The sequence below is a fragment of the Drosophila takahashii genome, chromosome 3R (assembly GCF_030179915.1).
Source record: "Drosophila takahashii strain IR98-3 E-12201 chromosome 3R, DtakHiC1v2, whole genome shotgun sequence".
NCBI classification, from domain to species: Eukaryota; Metazoa; Arthropoda; class Insecta; order Diptera; family Drosophilidae; genus Drosophila; species Drosophila takahashii.
Genome location: NC_091681.1, coordinates 17584672 through 17592602, shown reverse-complemented (window position 1 = coordinate 17592602; position 7931 = coordinate 17584672).

The window sequence follows — 7931 nt, the reverse complement described above, 5'->3', positions numbered from 1 at the left end:
TATGTGACAAATAATTCTAAAATAAATTATACAAATTTTAATATGATTAAAAATATATAGTTAATTTATAAATTATCTTTTCAACGGAAAAAATTAACTTTAATTAGATACATTGATGATTCCCTTTAGGGAAGTAGGATATGAGCCCTGGAGGAATAAATTCAATGAATTATTTTGAATTTTTTGTTTTATATGAATGAATTAATTACAATTTTAAGTTTAATAAAATTGAATGAATTTGAATTTTGAATTCCAAAATTAATCAAACGACAATTTATTTGAAGATGAAAAGGCTATAATTTTGTGATTAAATCTGCCTATATTTGATTTGTTAAAAATGTTCCCCTTTTGCCCAAAAAATCTGGCAAGTTTAAAAAATTCATAAAAATAATTCATTTATTCATTCAATTCGAAATGAATTAGAAAAACATTCAGTTTATTTCAAATAGAATTGAATTAAACAAATCAGAAATTTAATGGCATACTACAAACAAAAATTGAATGATTCACGCAGGGCTCTAATATGAACTCTACCTTTTAAGTACTGTGCATCTCTAATTTCGTTTGCCAAATAACTTACTGCTAATGGCCAAACCCGTTCATTGCGGCAGGTCATTGTCCATTTCACCCGGGACAAGAGGGCCCTAGCCAAGCTGGAGTTGTCGCCAGGGTCCTCGGCCATAATACCTATACACCAATATCGATATTGTGGCGACATTGGCCAAACAGAACCGAACAGAACGTTAAAGCGATGCCGGCTCATTGCTGCAGTGCCTGTGCGATGGAACGGCGTACACTTATTGCAAACCGATAAGACGCGAGATATGTCAATGTCAACATAAACATAAGCAGCGGAATAAATACACATGGGCAGTGGCAATCAATGCCGCTGTGCTGGCAGAGAATCGCGACCTCGTCGCAACCCGGGCCATAATCGGAGCTACACGAGGAAATGTCAGGTTTGATAAAATATTGGCCGGCACACATTCTTACTCAGAGCTGGAGAGCTCGAGAGTCCGAGTCCGATAGTCCAGTCCAGAGAATAGATGGATGGATGGACGCAAGTCTTCGTCGACCGTCTTCCCCTTCCCGAGTCGCTGAGCTGAGCTGATCGGAGCTGAGCTTTTTTGTCGAAATGGAGATGAAGACGGCTCTGCTCTGGCGACGAAGACGCTTTGTCGGCAATTACTTGTGGCGGTGTGAAGCGATGGATTTATTGCCCCAACAGCTAATCAACCAGCTGAATTTATCGCTGACTTCATTCGACATTTAGAGGCTCCATACGCTGTGCATTAGTTGTGATTGTGCCATGGGAAAATAAAAAAAATAAGAAAAAAGCAGGTACATATAGACAGCTCCTCGGAAAAAAGGGACACTGATCGGCGGTTGAATCGAGTGATAGGTGCAAATTGCTGTTTGATAAAAAGTGATTCCCCCGAGTCCAAATCAGTGCATGGGTTCTAGAGCCCCCTTCTTACCTCTCTAAAACCATTTCTGTGAACTTCGGTACTTGAAAGGCGTTTGAGCTTCCGTTTAACGGTTTCAATCCCCCGAATACCCCGCGAATACCTGGCGTAAACCACTTTTTCTCGGTTTCGGCTGCGGTGCCATCGTTCCGTAATTAATAGCGGCTCATGCGTGGCAATTTAAATAGCCGCTAATTGTAACCACCGTCAAACAAAACCAGTTAAAATGCCAGGAAATGGCCACCGTGCAGAAGGCAGCGCCACATAGCCATCTACATGGAGCTTGGCTATGGAAGCCAGAAGCCAGAGGCAGCTGCCTCTCGCACTCCTCTGAAATTTGTAATTCTGCTCTTAATGCCGGCGCATATTTCATTTGCATCTCGGTGCCAAGGAGAGCTAACCATAAGCCAACCAAGAAGCTTAGGCACTGCCGCAAATGAAGTACTTCGCCAGGATGGCTAATATGCGACCATGGGCGAACTGGTTCATTACATTACATTAATGTATATACTTCTTTCTTTTTATCTTCTGCTTTTGGCTCATTTTCAAGCTTATACTTAACACCAGGCTGGCTTTATATTGGGCAGGTTGTTTTCAGTTCAGTTTTGGTTTCCAGTATGCAAATTCCTGGGATCCAACATCTGTTATTCTTAAGGTCGTTACCTTGATGACACCACCGTTATGCGAGAGGAGGAGGATCCCGATCCCGATCCCGATACCATTATTTCTCATGCATACGCTCATTAGCTCGTAATCTGATATGCGTAGGTACTTAAGTTTCCATTAAAAAACTGATTGCTTTTGAGCAAGTATTTCCTCGGGAAGTCAGGATTTTTTCCTTCATTAACAACTTGTTTGGATAAAAAAATCTTGCTTAGTTAAAACAGTCCACATCCTTATAATGCATGTTTTTTAATCACTTAGCCCTGATCTCACGATCTAAGTATAAAACCTAAAGTTTCGGTAATCCGAGACACCTAATTAGGTTATATAAAAAATCTTTTAGGATCCTCTTGCATTGAAAACACATGTAAACCCAACTTCATAAAGCAATTCTATACATTTAATGCACATTGTAAAATCTGCCTTTTTATAGGATATACAATTAATTAAGATGGGGAATGCCAGGCGGTTCGGTATCCTAATTAAAGTCATGCGGCTTTATGCTGCTTTTATAAGAACGACTTTGTTTTAAGTAAGCATCTTGATGCAATTTAACCCCCTGATTGGTTGGAAAACCAGTGATTACCCGGAGTAACAGAAGAAATTGGAATTGCTTGCCAGATAAATGTGCGGGATAGGATGGGATAGGATGGTATACTGGCTGATGCGATTGTGCCGATGTGATGATGCATCTTGGCCGCGGCACAACAAGAAAAAAAGCGGAGAAAAAAAACAAAGAGCTGCAAGGGACTATGGAATAAGTATGACTATCGAAGTGCAGCCAGCCATCCGGTTTGGTGGCCCAAACCAAAACCAAGAGCCAAAAACCCAGCGGATGGCAAGTTCGCCACTTTTCAGTTGGCAGTGGCAACTGCGATACCATGCGATGCGATGCGATGCTCATGGCCTGGATCAATTTCAATGCCTTCTTGCATCCGTTAGGTGACCTCGAGAACTTCAAAGAATTTGAATAGCTATTGAAAATTATGGTGCATGGGTTGCAATGGCCAGCGGCCAAAGAAAAGTGTCGGAGCTGCCGGTTCCCGGTTCCCAGTTCCCAGTTCCCATATCCCAGAGTCTGCGGACTGTGGAGCCCAGCTAAGGCGACTCCAGATCCAGATCCTTGTCTACCCTCCACACAGATGTTGGTACCTACATGCACTCGTACGTACATGCATCTGGAGTGTACTTACTTGACCCTAGACTCTCGGGTCTTGCTTTCCTCGGGAGATGAGATACTTTGCGCTATAAGTTTATGCAGATAAATGCGAGGACGTCTTTATTCTGCAACTGAACAAGGGCAACAGCAATAGCGACTGCTTGCGATTTAATATGGACTGGAATTTTACATATATGTAAATTTTACAATATATTGTTTACGTTTTAATATGGAGCGGCATTTTACATATTTTTTATGTTTTAATATGGAGTGGGAGAAAATATGTACATTTTTATGGGGAGATGAAAGCGATTTTGATGTAAAGTTTGATGTAAAGTTTGAAAACACGAAATACTATTGAAGGAATATTTTATATGAAAAAACAACGCAAAAACAGATTTTTAGTGCGATTTTTTGATAAGCAACTGTAGTAACTTCTAAAGTCAGATATGTATATTTAAATTGTCCAAAGATTGTCTTTATATACGAGCTTTTTCCGTTATATAGAAGGGTTTAGCTAATACAAGTTTAAAAAAAAATTTCAAAAAATTTAAAGAATTTATACTTTTTGAAACCACCAATCCCTAATAAACTCAAATGAACCCATATTATACTCTGCACAGGACTGGCGCCAAAAATGGGTCGAGCCCCCAAAAAGAACTCACTTCGGACGCAATATTGATCTATGTTCATTGCCAGGAGATCGATTAAATATCAGGCGAAAGGGAAAACGCAGCAAAAGGCCCCCGTGGCTCCAGTTTCGGTTTGGTTTGGCAATCGCCACCCCACTCGGCAGCGGAAAACATGTGCCTATTGACAGAATATTGACAGAAGCTATTTCACTTTTCGGGGTGTGACAGACATGCCGGCGTTGCCTTTGCCTTTGCCTTTACCTATACCTTTTGCCCATGCTATCGCCGTTGCCGTCGACGACTGCACCACCCCACCAATTACACAGAAAAAATATTAATTGAAATATTAATTAAAAATATTTAAATTTAAACCATAATTTCAATATTTTATGCATCAGATAAATTTAAGTCTAATAAAATAAATGTAAAAACTTAAACAATAAAATGGCATCATAAGTTTCAAGTTGAAACATAAGAATTTCTTTATTAATTGTATATTTATTTTTATATCCCCAACTGAAGCTGATAAGGCTAAGATGTCTATCCAACTAAACAACATATTACAAAGTTATAGTGAAGTCTTTACTACGACAAATCCTTGTTTAAACCTGTTTGATCCCACCTGAAATTTGAATTTAGTAAGCAATAATCACATGAACATTATTAACAAAATTAAAATAAATTAAATATTTTTACACTAATAATAATCACTAAATGTTGATCATATCCCATCATATCATATATCGTTTATCATCATACCTTTCCGTCTGTGTAGTACTACCCCAAAGTGAACCTCCCGAATTCCAGCCCCACCAACTTGCGGCCAACTGGGGGAGGAGATGTCGGGGGGCGGGGTCCAGGGGAGCTGGGTTTCCGTCTGTGCCAAAAGTTTTGACTGCGATTCAATAAACAAACGGTATTATTAAATAATGCGCTCGTTTTGCAGCGTCGCAAGTTTTGGCCGAGAAATCGGTTCCGCTGCCCGATTTGTCTTATGCAGAGCCGCGACTGCAAATGGATTAATATCCATGCACTTATATATCGCCATGGGTATATATATATGTGGGTCCATATATCGAAAGCCCAACCGACTCGCCGCCAAATTCGGCGCGGCTCCGCTCGGAGGTGTTTTAATGAATGTTGCCAGGATACAGGTGCCAGGTGAGGCCATTTTGTTATTTTTATTTGCTTTGACAGTCGGCACTTGAGCACCGGAGGAATCGGTGGAATCGGAGGAACCGGAGGAGTCGGATTCGGAATCGGTCCGCGAATATATTGGCCAGTGTTCGAAGGGCCGAACAACCCGAACGATCGGAAATCCCGCCATGCGGACGCCTTTTGCCAACTTTGATTTTAACTTTTCGCCGGGCTGCAAGTGCAAGTGCGAATGCTCGGAATCGGGTATCACAATCCTCGTCACGTGTCCCGCCGAATCCTGTCCCGCGCTCCTGGTCATCCTGCATATCCATGGTATCCACGCGCATCAAAACATCCTGTCGGCGGTCCTCGAACCTCCGGGTGAGTAAGTCCCTAGTTCTCTCTCTCCCACAAAAGGCAGTGTGCAACAATTTAGATTCGCTGGCATACGTGGCCATGCATGAATAAATCGAAATGGCTTAAGTATGTAAATTGCCGTAGATATAGGTATGTGACTAGGCACGAACCCCTGCGTTTGCACCATTGTATGGGGCACTCAAATTAACGCCCCGCCAAATATGTGGCGTGCGACATTGGCACCTCTATTATAGAGAGACTATTTTGATGCACGATTTTGGGGAAGGGTGAGAGATAAAGCAGAAATTCAAGGATCTAAAACTCCATATTTAAAACTAATGGTAAATTCCTAAACAAAAAGTCAAGAATTTTCCATGAATTTAATATTGCAGATTAATAATCCTATTACAACATTTGTATTATTTAAAAGAAGTTAACAATACAATTTGAAATAATTTAAATAAGTGGTAAAAATTAAAAAATTATTCAAAATCTAATTTTTATAATTTCTTCCGGTGAAAAAATGTCGTGCAAAATATGCAAATTGCTATAAAATTCTATTAACCGCTTAATAAGCTATAAACAAATATTATGGGACATATAAATATATAACAAGAGGGAACGTTATAGTCGGATGCCCCGACTATCAGATACCCGTTACTCAGGTAAAGGGAGTGCGAGGGAGATGGAGATAGAGATAGAAAACGTTGATCACGCATAACTTTTTAACGAATGGTCCGATTTGAAAAATTTCTTCTACATTTCGATAGGTATTGATAAACACAATAAAACTGCATTTTTACTTTTCCAAAATATTAAAATTTTTAAAATCGTATATAAGCGATGGTGGGCGTTAGAGGGGGCGTGGCACCATTTTGAAACAAACTTGCGCTGCGTAGGAATTCCTAGAATCTGCATGCAAAATGCCAATCTTCTAGCTTCTATAGTTTCCGAGATCTCAGCGTTCATACGGACAGACGGACAGACAGACAGACGGACAGACGGACAGACGGACATGGCTAGATCGACTCGGCTAGTGATCCTGATCAAGAATATATATACTTTATGGGGTCGGAAACGCTTCCTTCTACCTGTTACATACTTTTGCACGAATACAATATACCCTTTTACTCTACGAGTAACGGGTATAAAAATTAGTCATGTTCTTGTGCCCTTGAAAATAAAGTACCTACTATACAATTTCAAATAATATTACTAGTTGTATTCCCATAAGCCCAAGGATACAGAAAGGTCTTGGCCCCATAAAATATATCCCCTAATCTATGCCTCTTTTTTTAAGAAACTTTGGGCAATTCATAAATCATTTTTTTATGGCAAAAGTGTAGCTCCACTCTGGGTGGCTGACCCCAATTGGGCTATTTCAAAAGTCCACCCAACCACTTTGCTCGGATGCACGTAAATCCAGTGAAATCTCGCCGAAAGGGAATGTGGCCATTAAGGCAGAATTTGATTTGCGATCTGGGGGTCAGTTGCGTGGATTGCGTGAATGCGAGAATTCGAGAATCCGAGAATAAAATGTATGAACGCCAATAGGGAATAATTAAGTATTCCAATATACTCGCCACAATCGGCGGTTGGGAGCTGGGCTCGCATGCAAATGGAACCTCAACAAGTCAAACCGGAAACCCAAACATTTCGTTCAGTTTGCCTTTCACAAACCTACGGCGAATGCGCCGAGGTGTAGGTGTGGAAAAACTCCTCGGATTTTGTAATTCGTATTTCGGATTCTCGGATTCTCGGATCCGCGGTCCTCGGGCTGGACGCAAACCGAAGGCAGAGAGCTGCCAACCACCTGAGGTTCTCCGTGGTATATGTGTATACCCAGGCTAAGTATATGGCCAGGATTCATGCCACCGTTCATCCTGTTGTATAAATTAATGGAAAGTCCAGTAGCGTGTTTTGACCATGGCCGGTAACCATGGCGTTAGAGCTATAAGTAGAAAATAGAGAGAGGTCACTTCGGGAATATGTATGCAAATTGGACTAGGGTGTCCCAATGACATTCGCCGGAGTCACAATTCAGCCGCACCAAGTTCTGATTCACCGAAACACCTTGCAAGAGTATACACTTAGGACCGGACTTTGAATAAATCGCGGCTTAATTCATTAATTTACTCGGACATTCTCAGGGGAAGGTTGTACTTTCGTTCGACCCACGACCCACGACTTTCCAGTCCTCGTCGATGGGGCTGTTCGCATGCAAATCAAATTCAAAGTCCTTTAGACGTGGTCAAGACTTCGAGCCCAACGGTCGCTCGCGGGCTCTCGTTATTTTTCACCGTGACGCGTTTTTTCTATATCCATATCCTCTAACCAGACAAGCGTTAAATGATTATACAATTAATAGTTGAAAGTAAATTAAATTCAAATGTGTTAAATTCATAAATATAATTCGTAATAACTTAATTTTCCCAATATATCAGCTGAAAAGCACGCATGTGAAATTACTTTGGGTCAATAAACTTGATTTGGCGGATTACAAAAAACACGACAAGG